Below are 25283 nucleotides of genomic sequence, written 5' to 3' on the forward strand. Positions count from 1 at the left end.
TCGTGATGAGTGCTTGATTTGTGGAAGGAATGGAGGAATCTATGTTATGTACCCCAAACCCAGAGATCAAAGCGAATATCCAGTGACGACATGCGTCCAATGAGTTCACGAATCTATTCGAAGATGGAAGCACTTCGAACTCCGTGCTGCTCTACAATACCCACAGTTCGTGACGGTATTTGAATAAATGAACGTCGTTTCGGACATCGTATGTAGGTTCTGCAGCGGAGTGACAAAGTAGGCCTACGAAGTATAATTTAATGTACTTTACTGACGACTTTTTTGAAAATTTCTCGTACAAACACAGACACTACGTGTTCTAGTGTCCTTTGCACAACGCTTTGACGTGCCGCTAAATGAATCAGCGCTTGAATACAGGACTTAATAGATGACACGACATTCTACCGTCGTCGTTCGTACTTCGTAGTTCGCCTGCGAAACCTGCCTTTTGTACGAATTGTTGGGAGAAAAAACTCAAGCAGATGCATTTGAAACCAAAGGTCAGATTCAATACTAATACGTCAGGTGCAACAGGAAATATTATCTGTTCCTATGCGCATTTTAAGACGATTTCTAGAATTTCGGATTCGATATGTTTCAGTTCCACATGACGGCAGCACCAACTAAATACTCTCAAAAATACTCTCTTTGAAATTCTGAGTTTTTACGCTCTAGGGTGGACTCTAGGCCTGGCCAATGGATGAGACGTGTTGGCAAAATAAATTACACTATCTTTTTTAATGAACCTCGCTACCTAAGGTATCCTCTACTACTTTAAAAATGATTCTGCGGCTGGTCGCTCGAGGCCGACATGACTTGGTTTTGTATAAAAAAAGCATTTCCGAGAAGGATTCCCCTCAACTTTCTTCATCAAGTTGACAAGACTACAACCAGGCGACATATCCGTCGCGAATAAAGCTAGCACATTATCATCACCAGTACTTTTGAACACCTAGCCATTCGCGTTGACATACGGATATACCTTCGCATCCGTTCGGGTATTGCTAAAATCCAATCAAGTGTTTAGTGAGTTGGCACACGGAGGCCAAGGCAAATTTGACCAAGGTGCAGTCAACAGGAAAGACGGAAATCATCTGTAAGAGAGAAAAAGTAAATTGTTTGATGTCATGATGGTTGGAGGTGAGATTCTTAGTAAAAACAAAACCCGGGTGTACCTCTTTTGCTCTCAATGTTGCGTTTAAAGGCCCATAAATCCCGGCCAAGAATTCGCGTTGGATTGCCGGCCGTCGTTAAGAGCAGCAACTACAAACTACGGTATTAGACTGGCTTGTTGGCTTGTTTCGCGATTAGAATCCTAGGGAATTTCACAATTTCCACTGTCTAGCAATGGCCATAGACAGAGTTGTCAGCGTGTGTGGCAAAAGGCCGCGCGTGGAGATTGCAAGTACATGTACATGTAATTAAAGCAGATTTAAGAATATAAAAAGCCACACTTGATTCTTTCATGATAAGAAGGATTGAAGGTCCCGAAATTTCACTGAAATTTCACTGTAATGACGATCTTATCACGCTGGCTGAAGGCCATGTACACTTTGCGATCTGGTTCAGTATGCGCACTTAAAGTTTACAGGAGTTGTTTTGGCAAAGTATCGCAGTCCTGTGGACCAAACAATTTCGACAAGAAACTTCGTCCGCAGACTGTGATATTCCAATGCTTCTCATTCTCGAACTCGAACAGCCAGTCGCCTCGCAGCTTCTATAAACTGTTTCGCCAGTTCTTCAACGTTTCTCGGGCATTGGGCTAGTTATATGACGGATTTGTGTAGAGCTCGCCCCACAGCGCTTACCTGAAGAAAGTTGGGAAGGTTGGCTGACTAAAGGAATGCTTGACGTTGATCCTGTTTTCCGTGGGTTGCACTGGCGACGATTACCGAATGAACATGCCCTTCCCCGCCCTTCCACACCAAAGGATGGATCGTCGCGTTCAATCGTCCTATGATGCTGCCGGTTTCTCCTACATCCATCATTATCATCTCGTTAAATAGCCTGCTGGTTATATCTTAGTTGGTGCTAGGTGTGTATTATATTTTTCCTGCGCCCTCGCCACTTACGCAAGGCCTACAAGATACTCAGAACAAGACTTAGATGACAAAACTATTGCTTTTATGTCCGCCGTTTATCTGTCAAGGTACCACAGAGGGCGTCACTTTAAGAAAGGTCAGTACCTTCAGGTGCATCGATACAGCTAATTTTATTGCACGAGTCTAGGGCGATATATTATGCGCATTTGTTCTTTGGCATTATATAATAATGATTAAAAACTTACATTTCAGAAGGTGAGCTGTCCGGACTGGGAGCGTTCATCAAAGAGCAAAGGACAGATCTGGATATGTCTCCAAATATCGTGACCAATCATGCACCTAATGAATAAAACAACATGGCGTGTTTTGCCTTCTGGACCAATCAGCGTGAAGCTCAAGTCTGTATTGACCAATCAGAAGGCATCAATGGCGGCGGTAGATCAAAGATTTGATCTAACCGCTCGTGCGTTGCCCCCAAAAATATCGCGTTCACACATAAATTGTATCCCTGCTAGTTTGAACACAATCTCTTGCATAACTTTGTCAGGTACATCTTTATAAAGGCCACTTACTTCTGAATACATGGAGTGTCAGGCAACAAAATGGTTTCTTTTCAAAGGTGGCGCGGCCATTTTATAGTCTTTGATTCTGTGTTCCGGATTTCTCTCTAGTTGCTACTACCCTCGCTTTGATAAGAAACTTCGTCGATCCGTGTACTTCTAGCTTTTTACCATGGATGGCAACTACAAAGCGATAAGGTACACAAGGTCTTCGTTTGTATCGTATATTTATACATAATGCAATTGAAGGTTCTACCACCGAGGCGGACTGTGAAAAACTTTAAGGTTCGGCTATTTCGATGGAAATCATGCAATTTCAGTCACCTTAGTTTATGAAAACAATGCATGTCTATAGGGGTTTATGCATCGACATGTGATTTATAAGGTCGTTTTGATCACTTGCACTCTGTTCAAGTACCTCTGTCCAACAGACGGTGTCACTGAGTGAAGCATAATAGGTGTGAAACCGCCCAGAGTTCAGCGCAAATTAAGGCAGTCCAGTGGGCTGCTTTGAGCGCCGCCTGGCGAAGAAATGAGTACATCTTCCTCGGGTATGACCGGAACTACAATTATTGATGACGTTCCGTTTTGCATGAACATCATGTCAGAATGGTCCGAGTAACGTAGTGACATTTCAAATATGTAGAATTTCTAACATAGTGATTTTCTGTAAGCGATTTTCTGTAACTCGAGGGAATAACCAGATTAGGTTTTCAGCGGGGGCAAAGGTGATTCATTGGCTCGCCAGTAATTTGCCCGGGAGCATCTCGTTCGCGAATTACTCTGCCGCGTGACCTGAGCGAACCATCGACGGCTTTCTGTCAGTCCAAATCGGAACGATGAAGCGTCAAAATGCGTAAATTCCCGTCAGAAACATGATCAGAACACAAAAGGACAGAAGAAAACAGAGGCATCTGGGGTTAAGCGGGACGTGTTTGGCAAACTCTCTAGGTACTAGATACATCTTTGGACATGTATTCTTGTACACAAAAAGAACGCTCCAGAAAGTCATCGGAGGTTCTCATCGTGATCAAAGTTATTGTATGCGCTAGTCAACAATCTAACGTGGCGTCTTTCTAGATACGATGCATCGTCATACGAATCGGCGTTGGTTAATTGGCCGGGCAAAATAACAAAAGAGGAAACTAGACGCTGGGACATGTATCTGCAACCGATCTGATGAGTATTATCTTATTTCAAATGCAGAGGAGTTATTGAAGTTGGTTTTCTTTTGTCTATTCGATTGGGTAATGGTATTCTAGGGATGATGAAGTACGAGGGATACTGGTTGCTACATCAAGAACAAGACACGATTGACAGAAAAATACACACGCGTCCGACTTTGGACGTCTTTATGAATATATTATGTCTCTTTGATCTTAGACCGTGCTCCCGTGACAGGATAAGAAATGATTTACAAAGGCGGGTCGAAAGAGATTTTTTAGATTCTACCGACCTCGTCCCAGGTCAAAAGGAAATTATCGAGCCTACTTTTTTTTAAGGACCATTGACATTATCTGTCGGGTGCCCAGATACCTTTCACTTGGGAAGTAATTCCCATCATCGAATTGCAGATAAAATGGAAAAATTCAAAATTTGACTGAATTAGCTATCACGTTTTTCCTATTTTAATCCCGACTGGACCCAAGTGAACTATCTGCCATCTTTTTCAGTCAGGCTACAATGTACGTACCAGTTTGTACGTTATGTATATGTAATGAACACCACCAAGAGAACTGAAAACTGAGCTTCGTCGGCAAAGAAATGATAGGACCTACACAGACATTGCAGGAAAGTGCATAAGATTTTCGTGTCTTTTTTCGGAGCCTGATTTCTACTTCTTTTCACCCACCAAACTGTTTGAAGCGAGATTGACAAGACCTGGAAACGAGAATGTGAATAGCTACTTGACACGCGAAAGGGAAAAACCTCCTTCCTAGTGGTTCATTGGCTTGGCAGTGTTATGTTGTCGAGGACGTTTTTGTATGACATAATACGCCAATAGGCAGTTTCTGAGAATTTCTTAAGTTAGCTAGATGTTGTTGAAAAAAGTGAAAACCTTTTCGGGCCTCGCGGCACCTGTTCGTACTTCACCATGTTCGTTTGGTTTGTCGGGAAAAGACATCGTCACTAAAATTAAACCTACCGAATGAGTTATGTTAAAGACCTTGGGCACTGAAATTCACATTTTCAATCAGACTTTTAACACCTCTGCCACGGGTCCTCCGAGGATCTTTGCGAGTAGATATTGAGAATTTCTCAGAATTCTACAGGTGAAAGTAGCCAGTCTAGTTACATTAAGCGTCGACCGTCAAGGCAATAGACCACATTCGAAAGTCGGCCAGCAGGTAACAACAAACACTTTTGTGTGCATCTTGACAGTGCATCATGCCGTGCACGCACGTGTATTGCGCATTTGTTATTAACCGCTGACCGACTTTCGAATGTGGTCTATACTCCGCAACAACTGACAAAATCTCTTTGACCTGAAAAGTACCGTCTCCTCCATTCACACAGATGCCATCATGTTTACCCCTTTTTTTCAAAGAAAGGAACACGTTTCTTCGACAAACCGCTGACTTCCTTTGTCGGCGCCAAATTGTCTGTCCACCCTCACGGTTCTTGCCAGTTGTTACCCATCGCGAGTCCCCGCATACGCCTCGCCAGCGCTCCCCAAAGGAATTAATGACATTTTGGTCCAGTTGTTGACCATAGTCAAACATTTACTCTCCGAATTTCCAACTCTTTGATTGAATTTATCCGCCTCGTGATACCCGGTCAGTGTGCGAATGCTAGGGAAAAGGAAAGTCCGCAAGCCCTGCGATTAAATTACCACTGGACAAAGGATGTTTCAAATCTACCTTCCGCCCTCTCTGCCTATTGAGTGTTACTCGTTGTAAAAATGTTTGTCTGACGTAACCTATTACTGTTACGTTCTGTATAATGTTTGTCTCACGTAACCAATATTACGCACTGCTTTCTGTATAATGTTTCTCTCACGTAATCTACAAGTACAAAGTATCACGTGTTACTTTCTGTAATAAGGTTTCTCTAACGTAACCTACTACATGCTCTTACGTAACCTCATGTTACTTTCTGTCAAAATTTATTTTCCTCATCTTATCTATATATAAACGTGTTACTTTTTGTACGTAACCTATTGCGTGTAACTTTCTATAATAATGTTTCTCTCACTTAATGTGGTACTCTTGTTCTCAAGCATCATGCCGTTATTTCATTTAACGGTACACATGCCTCCAGGAGAGTTGTGCCAGCTACCACGATTTGAAGTTTAACGCAGCCGTGTCGATGCAGATCTTCACTTTCGGACAACAGCCCAAACGAACAGAATATTCACGTTTTAATCGCTTTTTTAATCTTCTCTTTCACTTCTTAAAAGTTGCAGCCGCCCCGGGGTGTATAGTCACTTGTAATATTGGACAGTGGTGGACAGCCTACGTCACGCTCACTCAACAAAATATTACACTGGTTAAACATTATTACAGAGAAAAATGTGATTGCGATATTACGGCCAGTATACCTGGGGCTAAATGCTAGCGTCGAATGGGAGCTAATAACTCAAGTATGTTTGATGTCGTAGGAAATACGGGATTTACTCCTTCGGGTGGATGAACATTTCAACCGACGTGTGTTAAATAGGACGTAGATGAAATTGAACTACACTGAAAACTCCCTAAGTGGACACCTCTGTCTGTAGAACCCGTTTATCACGACACTGGTTTTTGTCCGGAAGTAGTCGTTTCCGCACAATTTGACCTTTGTAATCAGGACACTACTCTATTAAGTCCAATATATTCAGTCCAAAAAGTTTTCCTTAATAGAAAGGTCCATAGGCGCGAAAAACTAGTATTTTCATTTTTTGACTACTTCATTTATTTCAGTGCTCTGCGGGCTCTGCCTCAAAGCCGAATTGCCGAATAGCCGAAGTAGTAATGCCTCACCTTTCCCAGTTGGTTCCTAGTGGTGATGTTACACTTTTCCATTCGGTTACCTGCACCTTTTCCCAAGCGCATACCAATAAGACAAAGGGGCGATGTGGAGTTTCTAATCGAATTCCTATGAGCCGTAGCGATGACTAGCATCTTCAAGTAACCATACTGGGTAACAAGCTAGCATTTTACCGCTTTTTTCAATGAGTAAGTCTTTCTATGAGGTCATGGAGCTACACTTTTTCACTTCGTTACAACTGAACAAAAACTAGGGTGTACACTTCCCATTATAAAAGGTCAAGTATTTCTATCGAAATTATACTTGATAACTAAATTTGTCAAACGTTGAGAGGGTTCTGTCGAAAAGAGCACCTGCTGATAACATAGTCAATCATGTCCTGTTTGTCGCATCTCTCTTTGGACGCAGTTCAACTCGTCATGGCAATGACATCTTGAAAATTCATGACCACAAATTGGTACTCTCCCTCTCAACTGATTACTTCATAAATAAACATTGGCAAAGTTAGATATTTCATATTTCTTATGATATATAATTTAGCAAGTTTTGATGAGTCATACATGGCTGTCTGGTTTAAACTGGTTTTGCTAAAGGGGTGTTGAAAGGTACCGGTTTGGCGTGCCAGACTCTGACTTTTGGCCAGGGTGCCAGTTTCTTTTGGCGATAATAACTCTTTCCTCTCATGTATAATACCCGTTTGTAAACGAATTCCTCTACGTATGCAAAAATTAGTTCAAATATGTTAAATTCTACTACGTAGTCAGCAGTGGCAAACAGACGAAGCGGTTGAATTTCACTCCGTTGTCAAATAGAGTAACCTTGGAAATCAAAAGAAGCATTTCCGTTTATCAATTTAAAGACAATTTTCCAAAATTAAACTGAAGGTGAACAAGTCACAACCAATTATTCAATCGCCCTGGACACATTTCACATACTTTGACTGAATTCTCACCATTGAAATTTCACGAAAATCTTCAAAAGCTCTCCGAAATTGAAATTGATCACTTCGGCTAAGTGAAAGATTACAAACCAATGATACACTGATATAATGGACTACATTTCTTAAAGCCTTGCCTATTATTCCTAATTATGTTTCTAAGTGGAGCGGTACTTTAGTGGAGAGATAATAGTGTCGAGTTTGCAGGTGTAATTATCCTAAGATGCAGCGGTTGGATTTAAATTGTTGCAAGCTACAGGGGTTTGACTGGGTCTTCCGTTCAAAGAAAGGGTAAAATTGCCGGAGCTGTTTGTGTCTTTAACCCCTGTAGGGCTTGCCAAAGCTGAGAAAAATATATAGCTCTGGATTTAGCGCGTTGCTAAATGTTGTTGTTTTTTTAAATTCCACCGTCAGGTTTTAATCTCAAGGGCAAATAGACAGCTCTTTTGGCTATTCTATTGTCGCCTTGGTGATATTTTACCAGAGTTTCGATAATACTTAATTACTTTCTGTATGTTTGAATAAAAGCTCAACCCAGAAGACAAGAAACAAGAAGTCGTGATGAAATAAATGAGCAGACCACTCATCGGTATGACAGTAATTGACAACTAGTAACACGCTATCAACTATGACTGTCATCCCGATGCAATCAATGACCAAGCGCGGCACTTGACATCGCGTGGTCTGTGATGATCATCGCTAGTTTCTCTCTTTCCCATCGTAGTGAGAAACAGAAGAACTTAATTACGGAAGTGTGTTATTCAACCGACGGGATTGACCATTTTAGAGCGGAAGTGACATTATTGTGTAGGAAGTGATATTTTTTTAACTGTAGATTTTGCTTGTTGACATCACCTCCTTGCAGCAGATTTCTTCGACTAAATACCGGTAGGTATCTTTTATCTATTTTCATTGCGGGTTCAAGATTAATCGTAACAGCACGTGTTGTCGTGTTGTAAGCATCCTTTTTCATTCGATTTAGATATCCTGATGTAAACACTGTAGGTTGCCATATATAGCTAGTGCAAAGGGGTCACATTGCCACCTTGCCCAACATCTGAGTTAGGCTGGACGACAATCAACGATAGTTGGACATGGGTTCGCTAGAATCAGTTGAATTGAAATTGCATAATGGAGGGCGGAAAATCTGTGTCAATTTCCACCCAATTTTTGGCCACGTTATCCGCATGTGCGCATACTCCTTCGCTAAGAGAAGTATCAAAAAGTTTAGAATATATACACTCTAGGCTTATTAAGCTTTCCAATTGGATCACGTTTTTAATTTGTTCCACAATTTTCGACCTTTGCTATCTATTCACAAGCATCTGGTTTTCATGATACTGTCACTGTCTGATATACATGCTTTTATTTGAAACTTCATGTACATTTACACTCAAGACATTTCTGTGCAAAACAGAAATAAAATCTTTTACTAGTCTTCATTCTATTCATATCACGCATTGTATAACGTTCTAAGAATCCAAAACTGTCGACGTGTTGAATAAATGTAGAATTACCTGATGAGCAAATAAATGGATAACCACACCCCTCAAACAGCGCCCCCTAGGGCTGTAGTCGCTTGCGGGCCCTATCACGCACTCATATCCACTTTACCCCTTAATTAACCCCGGGCCTTTACCAGGTGTCTCACGTGTGATAAAACCACTCCGTCAGATATTTCCAATAGCCAAGGAGTAATGTCCTCGTTCATTTAAGAATTGCCGGAACATTCATTCAAGCAATATCTTACCCAACTTAAGTACTATTTCGCCCGCAGCAAATCGAGATCGGTCGGGCAATTAACAGGGTTCGACTGGAATGCATTTTGGCTGAAAACGATATCCCCCGGAGTCACAGAATGATGATAATCACCGCTCGAATTACTATAGTAATTGTATTTTGCGGCTGTCTGTCATGAAATTGGCCTGGATCTGTCTAAGGAAGGTATGAAAGGAGATACAGCTTGGTATGTTTTATGAATAAGGACCATTGTCCATTTTTTATTCATTTTGGCCATTTTCTCATGGCCAGAATCTCACCAGTTTCTGAAAAGTCATCATTTGATAGAAAAATTGAGGAAAAATTTAAAATTCTATTTGTAAGTGTCTGTAAACGTCACTTTATTTGCTTAGAGTTGCGATGTTTTAATATGATATTATCGACACGAACACATGCCTCTGCTGGTATCAATTCAATAAGAATAACGCATCGAAGAAAAAAAAGGGACATCTAAAGACGCGTTTTGAGATGCTGATTTGATTATCAGCTACAATGTCACTCCAATCAAAGCTCTTTTCAATAACCAATCAAAATTGATCACAAAGTCTCAAAGACACATCAAACCCCTCGTGGCATATGCCATAGCAATTTTCAATTATTACTTGCCCAAATATGAAGACATTTGAACCACTAATGCTGAAGCTAAACACAGGTTTAATTAAATCTTACTGACTACAACTTAAACAGAACTCTCTCACATTAATTGGTTGAACCGAGTCGATTTCTCGGGGGTCTGAAATGCAATGTTTTGGCATGATGCGGCAGTGATTTAGCTGATTGGGGGATCATTTTGCATGGTAGCAAGAAATCGTGGTAAAAGTGGGCTTTTAAACTTGTTTATTTTGCCACTCTGCTTTTTAATCAGTAGAAGTGAAAGTCAACATTTCGTGTGATTGGCATGTTGAAATATTATACTGATGAAGCTAAAGCCAGCCTATCGGTATGCAATGCATGCCATTCGGTGAATGAAAAGAAGCTAGAAAAACAAAGAAAAACTGCTGCTCTTGCAGTGGTATGGTTTTGCTGAATTAAGCACTATCAGTGTCTTTATTTAAATGCTATTCCTGTGTTTTCAGATTGTGAATTGATTCGACAATTATTTGCTTTTAACATGCTATTCGATTACGCTTTCAAAGCTGCATCTGATTTAAAAATTGTCATGGGGTTTATTTCATGCAACGTCACATCCCACATCTTGAAATCTTAACGTGAGTCAACCAGATTGAATTGCGTCATGAGATCTGTGTTCTTCATATAGCCGAGGCCTGCTCCTTTGAGTATGCCCATCGTGGGCAGAGTGCTTTGTCTCGTGAATACAGCATATTGCATGGCTCTAAGTTTGCCTGAGCTCTGGGTTAGCAATGAGGCAGGCCGTCTTCACTTGGTCGTTTTTTGTTTCCCATTACATGCGGATAAGGTCTTGGTCTTGTCAATGAGATGTCACAATGTCATCGGTCTTGTCAAATATGCGGCCTCTCCCTTGCCTAGTAAGAGTTAGCACGGGTGGAGTCTATACACTGGGTGATGTAAATGCAGACTAGTAATTGTTTTTACATAAACAAAAGAAGACATCAATTCTACGCTTGGGACTTTCTCCACAAAGCTGGCGTAAAAGCATTAACTATAATACCCAATATCTAGCGTTCGCTGAGAAAGAGTAAATTGATTGAAGACTGACCATCTAAGTGATATCAACCAAAAAATACAAAGAGTCAAATATCACAGGGCGAATTTTGAATACAAGCGACTAATTGTTTCTTTAGGTAAACTGACTCAAACCGAGTACTTCCACATGCATCAGGTCAAATATAGACCCTGTCAGCAAAAGGTTGCTAATTATTTAAAGGTCAAGTTTGACCTTTGTATCAACAATACGAGTTTATATAGGTATATTGAATCACCTCTCCTTTTATTAAGGAGATAGCTGTGAGATATTGATTTACAGCCGTTTCGACCACAAGTGCCCGACCCCTCTGGGGCATTAATGGTCTGCAGACAACAGAGCCAAAGCAAGAAGGAACTACAGACATGAATGCCAATTTGCCTTTGATATGGACACACGATGACCTGTTGCACTTTGATGATTTTACTTTGTTCCCTGAACGCGATTGCGAAGACGCATGCGATGTTGCTCTATCATTTTTAACGATGAAGTACATGTACGTGATTTTACGAAGTATGACAATTCCTGATTCCTCTTGATATCATCTGGCTTAATATGAGTTGCGGGTGTTCATCTTGGTCTCTACCTAATGACTAAGTAGGCTTGTTATGGGGTTCATATGAAAAGATCTATGAAGCAAAATATAAGTATTCACATATCACAGGGCTGATGAGTAAAAGGCGGGTCCTTTCTTACAAGCAACAATCTAAAAGCCCCTGCCACTAAGAGGGTATCACTATTACGTAGGGGTCAAGTTGAAAAACTGTCTCAACGATCCCCATTAAACATATATTCTCTCGTTTGGTAAAGGGGAGAGCTCTGATACATCAGCCAGTTCAGCCGAAAGCACAAGAGGATCCCTGTGGAGCATTACAGGTCTGCAGACAAAAATACCACTGAAAGAAGAAGTTACAGACCTGAATAACAACATGTTTTGATCATGGACTGATGATGTTGCAGTTTGCTAATAACATTACTTTGGTGCACACAGTATTTTTTATCATAACGACTCTTCATGTTTTGTAATGCTTACCCCCAGCAATCTCAGATGAACCTCAGTTAATTTATGACATTCTTGAATGTTCCTTCTGTGAGAAGGAGTCAAGCAAGGTGAATGCGCGCGGAGAACGGAGAAAAAACCTAGGAACATTTCGTGGCGGTGCAAGAATGATTCGCTAGGAAATCATGATGGACGTATGTGTTGAAGAACTCCGTGTAACTTATGAAGTGTGCTTGAGTCGTTCAAACTATGCGCATACTCAACGGGCTCTGCAAGGATATTTCATTATTTAACAAAGGTTTTAAAAGTTCTTGAAAGCAGACCTGTCATGCTAGCATGACTCCTGAATAGTTAAATCAATACAGAAATATAAAATATTCCTGAAAGAACCCGTCCTTTTGATTGCGCTGGTTTTCATCTTTTTATGACAACGATCCAGCGATAGTGCATGGGAGATTTTCTTTTTACAAAATCATTCGACGATCTAGATGAACATTAATCCACGTTATCTTTTCAAATCATCATATCACTGACTGCGTTAGTGTTTTTATTTCAGAGAAAATCGAACTCTGTTTGAAGTATTCCTTTTAAAGATGATTGGGTGAAAGAAAGTTGAGGAAGAATTTTTCCAATTTTAATCTAGATGAACCGCCGGAAGTATTGGCTGTTTTGAAAATAGCATACACATGGATTTTGTCGCTGCAGATGGTATGCCGGTTAGAATAAGAAATGCCTTGCTTTGAGATTGAGAATACTCTATTCCACGCGAAAATAGCACCGCACTCAAAATAAGCCCACGGAAAGGTCTTCTTGGTGATGTGGAGTCCGATTCGGGCAAAGTCAGTATTTTTTTAATACATGTACTTGAACTTTGAAGTTGCAACTGAAATACACATTTTGTTTAACTTAACGATTGGAAATTCCCAGTGCAATTTTCTCGTGAAATCGACTAAGGCCCTTTTCTGTGGTTTAAGTCGCTGTTTGATACATCGTTATTTGTTCAGTCCACAAAATATCGGCCTGTGTAATTGCCCGAGTTAGACATGATACCAGTGCATCATCTTAAGGTCGTGTATCATAAAGTGTAGCTGCAATTCTTTAAAAAAAACTAGCCGTTCATTGATTAACTACATTTAGAACTCCTCTTATAAACGCGATAACATCGCAAGATTTCCCGGTGCTGTCCGCGCGCTGTTATTCTGTGCCACAAAAACCCTAATCAATCACATCCCGTGTCAAGAATGTCACTCATCTTTATATCAATAATGTGTCTTCAACTTGACAGGTCTCAATTTCCAGGGCCGGCTAGCCTCTACTCGTAACCCACGAAGTCGTATTTTTCTCCTTGCCCTAGTCGGTTGATGCTTGTACATTTACACGGAGAAATGTCTGTGCAATGCAGCTGAGCCTTTTATCGGCTCTTATCGGTAGCACGTAGCATCGAGTAAACTTCATTGCTATGTCAGGAGAAATGGCATCACCATACGGGGGATATAGAGTATGTATAAATTGGGTATAAATTGAGTAATAATAACTACATGAAAAGTCGGCTTCAGAAGTAAATTTCGGTTGAGTTCACGTAGGCCTGTGATGCGGAAATCATTTTCCAACTCGGAATGCGAGGATAATGATTAGCCGGTGCCGGGGTGATACTTTCAAAACATGCAAGGCTGCGTCAGTGTCGCCAGCAGAGATCGATAACCAGTGGCTCTGTCAACAGCGAAGAAATTGTGGAAAATTAATTTTGATGGCCCCGAGAGCTGGCCTGCACTGACATGACTGATAAGCTATGTTTTAAAGATTTCGTACCACCAAATAATTTTGTCGAATGAAGAACTGATAGCAATGAAGTGAAAAATGTTAAATCGACCTTTCATTTTTAATCTTTAGCTCTTAATCGAATAGCAATAAAGCATTTCTGATGGGGCAGTTGAAGATGAATGTCATTTTTCAATGGAAATTGCACATATTTTATGATTTCAAAGTATTGAAAGTTGTGGCCATCTCCTCATCAGCGTCAAATAGAGTTGGCAAAAAAGAATGAAAAAAAATTTCCGAAAATTTCCTGAAATTTGGCCTGTATAGCACTTGTATCTGTCTATACAACGGCAACATGTTGAAATTTACACTCAATATACGTACTTACGCAATTGGAAATATTCAAATTTTATGAAAACTTTCCTTTTTTAGGTGAGGTTCTTGCGCGTACAATGCTATCTTGTGGCACGCTAGCACTGGGACATGTGTAGTAATACATTTTGTACGTGTAGCACTTTCAGTGTACACACCAGCGTGGTTGAACTTTAATTGTATACGTACGTACATGTACATGTGTACACAGAACTAGAAAATATCAAATTCAATATCAATTTTCAATTTTCAATTTTGAACGAACGAACTTGGCCTTTAACCCAATTAAACGAATTCCAAGCAGCCGTAGAATCCAATCATTGTTTTCTTCACTTCATCGTATTTTCTTCCTCCACAGATTTGGCAGAAATCCCGAGATCGCTTACGGCTGATCGGGGCTGAACGAGTGGGATATTCCTATTGAAACATTCAAAGTTTCCTTCTTGATATACGTCACGTTTATCATTTGCCTTGGGAAACAAAAACAGACATGGAATCTGGGGATTGTAATATACAAAAAGGTTTCGAAAAAAGACAAAATGTCACTGAGTTATCAGTATACTCCATAGTCTTTCTCTGGATAAGTGTTTTTAATAAAGACTTTTGACATTTCCAACTTTTTTTCCCAACTCCGGAACGCAGCCAACGGATATGTGTGGCTATCACTTGAAAGGAAGTTTAAATACCAATGGAAAGTTCTTGGTTGTGTAAATATCAAGTTACAAAACACCCTGGACAAAGAAATCTTAGACATATTGTCGGTGTTATTCTTCACAAGGTGTTTGACTTGCAAAACAATCACCAAGTTAACAATTATTATATAAAGAGTGTTCAACTTATAGCTTTTTTACCCAATGTTTTAATAATACCTAGCACCCAATCAGTAGAATCATTGTTTTTATCATTATCATCATCATCATTATCATTATCATTGATATCATGATCATTATTATCTTGAAGAAAACCCCTGAACCCGAAATTTACAAACCCATCTGCAACAATTTCCGCCATAACTTTAAACAAAACTCAAAATACACAGCAAATAGTTTTTTTAAAATCCTTTACTTACTGAAAACGAAAGATGTTGTATAATTGCCTCCTAAAATCTCCCTTAAACTCTTAAACATGTTCGACGACTAGAAAACGGATCCGAAAAAACTAGATTGAAGCAAAAAAAGAAACACAATGCTAACTGAACACCTGTCTGAGATCGTAATTTAGTTTGTTCTTTCAGCGTCGTGGACACGAATAGTTTTTCTTTAAACAACGCAAATATAAAATTTCTCTTGGCAACAACATGGTGCACTGAGGTATCGGTTAACAATAAACAAGCGTTTACCTTGTGAGGAAATGACAACTTCGGTGATCCCTGGGTGTGGTTGCTCTCCCCTTCCCGAAATTTCTGGATCCGCCGCCAAGGGAGAGTGTTGCTACATGTATCTCGCAGTGTTGTAACATCAGTACATCACTGTATAGTTTCTAATGAGATAAGTTTTGGAAGTGTAGCCGGAGACAGACAAACTGCTTCTTCCGGATGACAATAGACTTTCTTCTTCAGAGCAATAACTTATGACACTTCTGTAAATGATATAGATATATATTTTAAACTTCTCACACGGACATGAACTGGTCAAATGGCGTTTTATACAATGATGACAAAATATGAAGCACTTACAATGATGACAAAACATGAAAATACACAGAAAACAAATGAAACTGCACTAACCTGTAAATGATATAGATATATATTTTAAACCTCTCACACGGACATGAACTGGTCAAATGGCCCAGAACACAGGTAGGGAGAACCCACATAGGCCTACACCCATTATTAGAATCACAAAGGAAATAGGCCTACTACTGAATTACCGTCCTGACATGACCCCAAATAAATAAAGCTAGGCCCTTAACCCCCCCCCCCCCCTAGCTCTAAATTCCTAGATCTGGTAACAGAAGCGTATATCGGCCACGGGCATACATGTCGAAAAGTTTTATTTCTTTACTAACAACGTGATTATGACACTTGATAGACAGGGTCCCCGACCCTGTCCCAATGTTAAATTCTCTTGACGTCTCCCATTGCCAGCGGCAGCAATATAATCTCCTCCCCAAACGCGCGGTATTCGTACAATGTTTCATTTTGCCGCGGTAATTATTAACTGCGGACCTTGCCGTGATCTTGTGCGGGGCTTAGATTTCAAGATGGCCGTGTTCTGATGAGGTGAATTATAAACAGCACCATTTTAATATTCATATGTGTGGAGGAAAGCTGCATGCTAAAAATACGAAAGAACTCTATGCGGGGATGACCACTTCAATTTATGGGTGAAAGGACACAAACCATCTTCATTGTCGAAGACGTCGATCAAGCAAAAACAAACATGTATGACAACTCCAGACTAAGTTTCCGTGAGAACTCGGATACACAACACCACGCGCTGATCATCTCTACCGAAACTGCCCAATCATGCTGAAAATGCTTTGTCCAGAACATGGTTTCTTTAATGTCGGTCTCTGTGGTTCTACGTACTGCTCTGGTTTTTCAAGGGAGTTGTGATGATTGTGTGACACTAATTGACAGTAATTGGTCGTCTTTGATGTCCGGTTGTGGCGCGATATCAATCTTGCAGAAAAAAAAGATATATTTGCAATTGACGTGGTCAGTGCATCTAAGGCCGGACACTGAACTATGTGCTACGGAGGAAATCAAATACTTTGATTGAATAAAAATAGGACGAAGAGAAGTTTCCTGTTGCCGCAGGGAATTGAGGAACATAAATCAAAAACACACCACAACGGCTGTATTGGCCTCTCTGTTCTGGTGCAGAGAAGAAAGTTCCCAAACACATGCGCGCGCAGTTATGTTCTCGGCTTTTTCCGGAAGACTGGAGAACATGACGTCGAATGTCATTAGATGGTTCGCACTCAGTTGCTAATCAACGATCCACAAAATCACATCTTCAGCAATTTACTCTCCAAGTTTTTGAGTCAGATTTTTGTTCTCCTTAAATCATGTAAAATGAACCTGGCACAGAATCACAGTCCCGTATCACGCAGCTTCCTGCATGACGAAAAACGAATGTTGAGATTGTACAGCATCGCGCCGTCTGCCTTCGTATGGCCGTGGGGAAGAGAGGCGACGAAGTCATCAATACCATTTCCCCTCCATTATCATTGCTGGCAAGGTTTTAATGTGAACATTAATATGACTATGATTCCTTGGGATATGACTTATTAAGAATGTCTCTATCAATAGTATCGTTGCCTTGGAATACTCCTGGTATTGCGCATTTGTCGGGTTATTAAGAAAGAAAACTGCTATCCTGTGTGTATTGCAGTTAATTTTCTTTTATACATGCATGTTCTGTGTTCTTGATAATTAAATGTTGGTTCGGAAATACAGCTGTGGTAAGAATAAGGAAATACATTTGTCTTTGCAGATTCTTATCAATATCGATCTTTATCGCTTGACATTACAAAGCTATCATCATTTGTGACTTGTATCCAGCAAAATATCATGCAGCAGGGGTGTAAAAAGACCATTGGCGACGTTGCCGGGCATTATGAAAGGGGAGGCAAAAAGAAACCTTTACTAAAAAAACAATACCTACATCAATTTGGGAACAAGATTGCTGAACAAACGAAGCTAATCTATCGTCCCTTACATGAAACCCGTAACAGCAAAGGAACTCTTAGCAGCACGTTTGATGACCCCTCCACTATCGATGGTAAGAATGCTGAAGGAGTCCAGCGAAAAAACAATTGAGTCAGTAAGAAGGCTGAGATCAAGCGGCAGCAGTGCCAATGCGGAATCAAGTTTATGTATTTGTTCAGCTTGGTTGGCATTGTTTGCTGCGACGATTACTTATGTCCATCATAATAACATAGGATTGATTTCTCCCTCTCAGGAACTTTCCTGTCTGTCATTAAGGTTAACATCCTGTGAGATTACGTCATAAGGTACCATCCCGTAGAAATGATGAAAAGGGTACTTTAAGGTTACGTGGTACTGTAAAATGAATATGGCTGGAATGAAACCACATGTTATGTTTTGCCCAATGTGTGACTTACTACGCAATGAATGCGGCCTTATTAAAGCAAAAACGGTTGGCGTCTTGATGATACATGCACTTCCGATTCTCATCAACTGCGACAGTGACCGGGTAATCTTGATTGCCAAATATCTACTGCGGTTGGTTGTAGCCTTACTGCGAAACTGTCAGGAGGCGTTACACTTTATATTCGTACCATAGTTGTAATAATTGTACTTATTTTCGTGATTGATACTCTGTCCTTTATTCAAATGAACTATGACCTTAAAGGAAACTTTTTATATGACCTATGACCTATAACCGAATCCAGGAACAGCTGCATGATATCACTGCAGAGAAGCCTCCATCTTGATGACAATGCCTAGAATGCAATGTCAAAGCACAGGGTGTGTATGACAACTACATGTATCATAAGGCATAGATCGGTGTCAAAGGGGTCATGATGTTGAAGATAGATACGCCCAACCCTTAGCTGCGTTTTTTCCAAGAAGAACGTCTTTGTCATCTCATTCCTGTAGTTCGCTGTAGTCTCATGACAAGACGTCATAGAACTTCTTCTAAATTTGGGACTGCAGTGGAAGTATGGTTGTCCGTAATTTGGTCACCTTGCTCGCGGACCTGATAAAAGATTAGAGGAAGGTAACCAACTATTTTCGTGTAGGTGGGCAGGCCGTTTGAAGTCTCCATGTTAAGCAATCTACTCCCAGAAACAATTTTGTCCAATTGTAGTCAAGAAGATGATTGTTTGAACTGGCATCGGTTGTCTGTAGACTCTCATAGATCAAGACGTGGTTGAAAAAGTTAAAGGTCAAAATATCTCCGTATTCCGTAAATAGTCCCGATATTTCCCGTATCATGACTCACCAATCTCTTCCCCTTGAACCACTGACGGAACAAGCTGACTGATGCTGTGGTCTGTCTTTGCTGACCGTTGCTGGTGACGAAATTCCCCCAAAGGCTCACAGAAACCACATAGACATCATTTTGCAACGTTTTTTGGCACATTCAACAAAATTCTTCCAGAATATAACGACAAGATTAACTGTATATTTGTGTACTTTTGGCGAACGTGGACATAGATCCAGTTTAATCTCAGCAGATGACTTTCATAGAAAGTGGGTTGAAACAAAGATTTTCTGGCAATTTTGGCCATTCGATCTTGAGATCAGTTGATGATCGGTTCCAAATACAATACATTTGTATTTTTAAGACTGCGTCGTCTTTTTGTACGATAGGGAGTTGTCATTTTGTGAAAGCACCTGGCGTGACATACAAGACAGTTTGGCATGTGCAGACGACGGCTGATACAGGTACAAGCACTGACAGACGCATCCTTCGCAATTGATGGCAAAATGGCCGAGAATCGACACCAGTAGGCCACTAATCATGGCAACGTTTGATTTTTCTTCGTTCGCTTGTCGTGGTTATGAATTAATGAGGGTATTATTTGCCAGATGATGACATCATTAGAATCAGATCGAGCCTAATTGACGGCGCAAAAATGACGTGCGCCGAATGCACCGCCATGTTTGCATCTGGGTAATTGAGAGTATGTGAAGGTTTCGTGCCTGGTCGAAATTATCTCCTATTGTGGCTCAAGATAAGGAAATTTTTCGATGTTCCGCAGAAAGAGTGACGTATAAGTGGGCGTTAACGTCATTGCGGGGTGTAAATAAAATGTAACGACTCAATTTTTCAGCTGCCGTGTGGTGTAGGTGGTTTTACTCCGTTTAGCTACTAACTGATGATATGAGGTATATCAGGTCACTAGTGCTTCAATTTGATACGTAGCTTATGGCCTACAGCTTCCGGTGCACGGCCGATCCCGAGGACAGATCACGTCCTGTTTATCTACAACCCTTGTTTTCAGCGATATCACACGAAATTGATATTGTACGACCAGCCAAGAAATCTTAAATGGCCACTTACGTTCTGGCACCTTGCTGCTGTAATTGGTCACGTAATCGCCTTGCCCCGCGTATATAGATTTTACTCCGATAATTATCACAACCATCCTTGGGATTGTTTTGAAGCTTATTTCCCCCGTTGAAGAAAGAAATGCGTACGTGGTTGTCTCGGGTAATCAGCTGCAACTTGTGTCAACCATTCATCAGGGATCGGAGGCAATACATGGGGTACATAAATAGTCAAATCATACATGTCTATATCGTAATATAAGCCTCTCAACCTCAACGCGGAACGCGCTGGGTGTGTTTCCTTATGAGTAAGTAAGGTCAAGGAATGCTAATCAACCTAAGCACATTTGAACGGCTCAGTCGAAGTCTTTAGACTGTATGAACATCGAAAACCGTAAATTTCTTAATTTGTTTTCACCAACATTCAAAATAGTGTGTGTCACGTACGGTCATGCCCATCGATTGTTCCTCCGTCACCCGGACCACTCGACGCCTAACACATTGATGTATCCCTTCTCGGGGACTAGCGCCAGCCACTAGGTAGCTCTGTTTGACGCTGATAGAAATCGGAGCAGATCCCGGCCCGACATACGCATACGCGAGAGAATTTTTGATAAATCGTTGAGAAATGACATTGATATTGTCTGTGGGTGGAGGGCATTTCAAGATGAGGTATCCTATTCCTCTTGTAGTGAGAAAATAAAGAAAGACCAATTCGATAAATGCCAGAAAGTGTGTACTGGGTGTTATTGGAAAGAAAATCTCGATTACAACGACAATTTATCAAAATGCGACAACTTCGGATGAGTACACCATTAATCGATTTTGTGCATGGTACTAGTCGCTGCTCCTTATCTCGTCCGACTGGCCCCTGTTCCTACCGCGGTCGCGATAAGACAGGGTAAATGGGGTAACAGTATTCAAAATCAAACAGGAGGGAATCTGTGTCACTTCTTTCTCCTCGATGATGCATGACCGCATGCTGATTTAGGTGCACTTTTAGAGTATAAACTCTTGGAAGAAGACAATATGCAAGAGAAACGAATTCACTGATATCTAGTTTATCTCACAGTAATCTTTCTCGTTACTTTTCTGCCTTACAAAGAATATATTCAACAATGAAGTAAAACGTAAACTAAAAGACACACTACGTTACTTTGCCCCTCACCTCGCTGTTAAAGGAATTCGAGAAGGCCACCTTCAGTTCACGAGGCGGACGCGTTCTACTAGACCACCGGGATAGTTGTCGGGCAATTTGACGACTTGGAATGTGATGTAGGAGGAAACCGGAGAACTTAAAAGGAAAAAGCTTACGCCGTGGCCCTCTATAGCTCGAAAACTGAGGATACATTATCGTCCATTTCCTATTTACAACTACTCATCTCTCTTGATGTCACAGCAAAATGCTACCAGCCAGAAATCTCGGCGAAGAGATGTCCTCAGGCAGCTTCTCTGTAGTTGCACCGATCCATTTTTTCGCTTATAGCGTAAAGCGGACATTTAAAGCGTCAGTGGTTTTATCATAGGTTCTATATCAATATTGAAAGATGGCATTATGTACGTTTGATTTGAGCCGCGATTACTGAGCGTGTAGAAAAGAATATTGTCGGTTGATCACGATGCTGCTGCATCTTTAGAGCGGATAACGGGAGTTACGGGGAGGAATATTAGCAGAGTGGTGTTGGGAGAAATCTTAGGCTACGGCGGTATCGCGGAATGTCGGGGAGGCTTTATGTGTGTACTCACTGGCAAAACATTTCTTCACCATCTACTCAGACATTGGTTATTTTCTCCGATTCGATATCAGTGGAACCCCGGTCGGCGACCACCCCGGTAACAAGACCACCCCGGTGCCGTTCAGTTTTATACATTTATATGTTACTGTATCAATTAGTAAGAGCTCTGCATCAACGAACTTGCACAGCACATTCGTCAAGTCCTCACAGCATGCATCGGGTATATACTCCTCCACTCGTAGTTATATCAATCATAGACGTCTGTCAGATAAGGCCCAATAAGGAGAAGGACAACATCAATAAGGTCCAATTATGGCCAATTACAAGTTGGTGGCATCAGAAGGAGAGGCTCTCCAGCATCGCGTGCTGGTGTTTGCCGAGTGGTCTAGTGTGTTTGATCTTAGCAACTAAAACACAAAACGTGGGGAGACTTCCTCAGCTAATCATGCCTCTTAATTTATTGTGCATACAAACTTTGCCCTGCTGTTTGACAGGAATATTCTGTCATAAAAGACGGGTCCTGTGAGCATTTTAACAACATTCTCGCATGAATACAGCATACTTAACAAGAGACAACAAGTGGTGGTTCTTTATCGTCAAATTCCGGTGCTTTTAGAGACGCCGCTAAAGATTAACACTACTGGTTACCACGCAATAGTGCCCGGGTTCGATCCCGGGGAGAACCAGGATTCTATTTCTGGATGAACCGGCGGGGCTTTCAAGGAAATAAAACATCTGGCTCTTAAGTCATTCGAATGAGACTTATAATCGAGGTTCCTTGTATCTGAAAGAATAGAGATTATATTTGACTTGGTAAGAATATGGAGTACAGCATCCTGATGAACGATAGAGATGCATGAAATGCTACATTCGCACCTAACAGTTAATGAAAAGCCAGATTTGTTAAGAATTGCCAACAAGGTGCGACAGAAACTGTACGGGGACAGGAACAGGCTTCTATCTTTACCAGGCGTAACGAAACACCAGAGTGCATTTCGCTAGATGAACACAACCTGATAAAGATAGAATCTATTGGCTATCAACTGACAACGAAATCATCAGACCTTGCCTTATTTTTACAGTTGTTTCGCAGATCGTTGCTCCATCGTAGAAATAATTACTTCGTACTTTATGTAATGCTGTGATTGGCGAAACGACCCGCCAGATACGGTTGCTGTTGACGTAGTGTGATTGCGGATTATAGCCCACGATGTTTCCTGCAAAAAGCTTTGATCCACCAGAATCTTTCAATGAAATAATCAGATTGGTCGTTTTTGGACCTAGTGTATATGATAATCAGTTGCTCGAAGCGAAAAGGTGCTCTCTCTCCACGATGGTGAACGACACTCAAGAATTGATATTTTTCTGTGGGAGATATGTTTGAAATTGTCGGCAGAGAGGCAATTGGTCCCAAGTATGGAGTAATTTTTGTTTTCGGAGAATGCAAGGTGCTATATAACATGAACAAGTACATTTACCGGCAGGGACAAACAACGTGTTTTTGTCGACACTTTCTCGGAAAATCATACTGTCGAATACCCCTTTAATTTGTGTCCCTAATGAGTAAATAATTAGCGGGGACGCTACAGTAATGAGCCTGTGCGACGAGGGTGTTTTTCTTCGAACCCTAGTTAATGATAGCTTACCCGTGATATATCGTAGAAGAACGTTTATTTGATCATCGGTTACTCGAAGGGGCGTTAATCGTGACCGTCTTGTTCATGTTGACCGGCAAAAAGGATGAGTTGTATCTGTATTAGGCAACATTATAGACATTATAGATTGGTAAAGGCAAATCCTGATAGCACCGACCCCACAGAAAATGCTTTCATGGGTGTCGGTAGGCGCAATGGTTGAATCAGCCTCGATAGTTTATAATAATGAACCCCTAAATTCATGCCAAGAGAAGTCAACGGTGCTTTCACACTGATAGAGTGAGGACTAGTTGATGTCTAAACAATTTGCCCAAAGGTTAAGAAATCCCCCTATTTCAGAACTAAAGCATAGGCTGCTTAAGTTGTAACCGAATAGCACCAAGGAAAAAGCCAGGCTAACCAATTAAGAATTGAAGAGAATCTCACGGAATGTTACCAAGACATCCTGTGCAATAAAACAACTGAACGATGCGCTTATAAACCAATCCCCAACTGACTCATAGTTCCGGTTTCAGGGGCTGTCGGGAGGCAGTCCTCCCCCGCATCAATCATCACAGTTAGATTGACCTTTACCTCAATTCATCATGACAGAGGTTTTTCCTCGGACGAAATCGCAACACAGATGTATAATGAAAATATCCAATGAGTTCGAAACGTTCATCGAACTTCTATATGGAATATATTGAGAAGTTTCATTTCTAAGAGGCCGAGGTTGTGGTTATGATGACTTGTAATTGTAAAAATATTTTCATAGGGAATTATGGCCGGTTGACTTACTGTATCATATTCTGTTTACCATCTGCGCATAAGGCTTTAGAATAGATTATAGTCCGATATACATTGTAAGTAGAACATGATTACAGGCAGTGAAACTCTAACGTCATAGCCAAATGCATCTTTTGGTCGGATCCTGTTTTGTCGGAAAATGGTGTCAGCCTGGTTTGAGTAGGATACCGCTCGCAGATTTTCGTATCGTTTCATTTCCTCCAAGGTCCGCAAAAAATCTACCTGACTCCTCGTCAGTGTATACATCTTTATATACACTAACTATCCATATAGGCCTAGGCCTCATTTCGGACACATTTTGAACTGGCCTATGTCGCACTGCATTGTGTACATTCAAGCACTGTCGTTCTCATAAGCGTAACTGACGACGAGAAAAATCAAGGTTGGGCGTGACGTATAAGTTCATTCAAATAAGTGGGTCTTGTCTTACTTTAACACTATTTTAATGTAAAACCTGATAGGGTTAACTATCTCCTCAACGAAAATTCTTCCGATTGTAGTAGCAGTTTTATACGTGGTATTGACATATCAACACCGTATCTTGAGACTGTGCTATTGACGGGTAGAGATTAGCAGTCTCATACTCGGGCAGAAAGACAAGTGTCAGTGTTGATTCACGGTGGGTTTCAGGCAATAAGAAAGCAAATCTAGTTTCTACTTTTATTTTAGTCTTGCAAAATATCAAACAAATATAAATGACCAATGAGTTATCATGGAAATTAGAAAACTAGTTGGAACATTTTTTTGCCTCTCAGGGTTGATTAGAGGACAGAATGAGGAAACGAAAGCACAGTAAAGAAACTAAATTTAATTTCATATTGCCTTCGCTGGAATACTATTCGCATTCCTACAAGGAATAAAAACCCATTAGACTAAGAATGATATTTAACCTGGGTTTGAAATATAAACGCCAAGTTCCGTTGACATTTAAAAGACTCTAATCGATCGTCGTTTAGTTGTCTTGCATCAAGTGACATTAAGTTGCAATCTGATTCAACGCTTATTAACTGTATGTTTCGACAAACGGACTATCTGAAAATGTGATTTTCTGCTTTTAT

General features: G+C 40.8%; 1 protein-coding gene across 2 annotated transcripts in view; it reads left to right on the forward strand.

Moving 5' to 3' along the window:
- The first annotated feature begins 8183 nt into the window (after window positions 1–8183).
- Window positions 8184–25283, forward strand: part of LOC135492470 (LWamide neuropeptides-like) — a 79853-nt gene continuing 62753 nt past the window's right edge. For both annotated transcript variants that reach the window (XM_064778974.1, XM_064778975.1), the window contains exon 1: window positions 8184–8396. The gene's annotated coding sequence lies outside the window, so the exon portion shown is untranslated. The remainder of the gene's footprint in view (window positions 8397–25283) is intronic.

This window comes from Lineus longissimus, chromosome 8 (genome assembly GCF_910592395.1).
Source record: "Lineus longissimus chromosome 8, tnLinLong1.2, whole genome shotgun sequence".
In the NCBI taxonomy this organism is placed as follows: Eukaryota; Metazoa; Nemertea; class Pilidiophora; order Heteronemertea; family Lineidae; genus Lineus; species Lineus longissimus.